A 1,740-nucleotide genomic window follows, 5' to 3' on the forward strand; every position below is an offset into this window, starting at 1 on the left:
ATGGAAGATCCCAACTCGTATATAGCTAGCTTCTTAGAGATATGCATAACATTTAAGTATAATGGGATATTTAATGTTGTTGTTAGACTTAGATTATTTCTAATCTCCTTTAGGTACAAGGAAAATATGTGTTTGAACTTTTTATCTATGAGCTCAAGCACCATATTGAATGATTTAGCTCACAAAATTTTAGCTAAGTATTTCCCTACATAAACTGCAAAACTTATTAAAGGCATCACCTCATTCTCTCAACTAGATGTAGAATCAATATATGAAGCTTGAAAGGGATTTAAGGAATTTATTAAAAAGTGCCCACACCATGCCTTTCATAATTACCTAGTCATTCAGACCTTCTATAATAGAGTTGTTTGATCACTTAGATTAAACATTGATGCTGTTGTTGGAGGTTCTTTGATGTCCAAACCCTTAGATGAAGCATATGCTTTAATTGAATAAATGGCCATCAATAACTTATAATGGCCTTCTAAGAGAGACCTTCTGAATGACATTAGCCTGAACCTAGCAAATGAAGTACAAAATTTGGACTTACCCCGATCTAGATTGGGGAGCAGGCTAATCACCTAAGCACCTAAAAACTACGAGTCATATCCATTTTATGAAAGAGTAGTAGGATGTTAATTAAGTTTTGAGTTGGGGCTAACATCTAGAGATAATCCTAAGTGGCCCCTTGACTTATGTAGGGTAATCATACTTAAGAAAATGTAATTTAAAATTTTAGACTCTTTTAATTTTTTTCTAAAGCAATGCATGCTAATTGACTCGATAAATGTATGAAATTGATATGAAGTAGTTTTGAAATCAGACATAAAATTAATTTTATCTTAGAGATTGTATGACATTCTCTTGACACAGTCGTACCCTAATAGGCCTGGTGATCTGCCAGAACCTGTATGCAGGGAGGTACCTAACAAGGATGAGAAGAATTTAATATGCTTATGTAGACTCTTGGAGATCCCGACCTTTCTTCTTAAGTCATTAGACTTGTTATGTGAGCCTTAAAATTTTAATTAATTTTAAGTAGAAAAGATTTTTAGTGTACCCCCATGAGCCTCCGCGTATCTAGGTTAAATAAAAATCAGCATGCAAGAAAAGAAAATTAAAAAAAGGCAATTACTAAGGCATGAAATTAAGCACATCAATCAAATTAATAATCAAATTAAATTAATTAAATGTAAAAGAATGTCCATGTGATAAATGCAACTTAATTTATAATCTAGGGTCTACATAAATTAAAAGTGTTTGTATACTACTGATAATAACTTAAATTCTAATCTTAGGACAAATGCAAGTGACTTTAAGTGAGATACTCTATATCTTCACTTCTTCGTCCTTCTATGAGCTCCTCAGATTTGTTGGTTCTGGATATCCAAATGAAATGAAACTCCTCCCTGAAGGGGTGTTTTCTTTTTTTTCTTTTTTTTGGATATTTGAAATCACCCTAACTTAGATATCCAAATGGAAGGAAACTCTCACCTAAGGGATATTCCCTCCTCTTTGGATTCTAAGTTGGATGTATATCCTAGCTCAAATATCGCTTTCATGTTATAACTTAAGTTCAAATACATTACATATCAAAAATATATAAAAATTTTAGACACCCTATATGGTTACCTTGAGCAGTTATAATTAAAACATACTAAGTAGTTATATAAGTAAATGCTCAAATTAATTTCACATCCATGCTCTTTTAATTTTTAAGGTAGACTTAGCATTTTGCAC

The 1,740-nt window shown here is 31.9% G+C and overlaps 1 non-coding gene across 1 annotated transcript; it reads right to left on the minus strand.

Moving 5' to 3' along the window:
- Nucleotides 1-219: 219 nt before the first annotated feature.
- LOC114578507 lies at nt 220-326 on the minus strand. Its single transcript, XR_003699518.1, has one exon. It is a non-coding gene; the product is annotated as a small nucleolar RNA R71 (small nucleolar RNA).
- Between the last annotated feature and the right edge of the window lie 1,414 nt (nt 327-1,740).

The sequence above is a fragment of the Dendrobium catenatum genome, unplaced genomic scaffold (assembly GCF_001605985.2).
Source record: "Dendrobium catenatum unplaced genomic scaffold, ASM160598v2 original_scaffold_59096, whole genome shotgun sequence".
NCBI lineage: Eukaryota > Viridiplantae > Streptophyta > Magnoliopsida > Asparagales > Orchidaceae > Dendrobium > Dendrobium catenatum.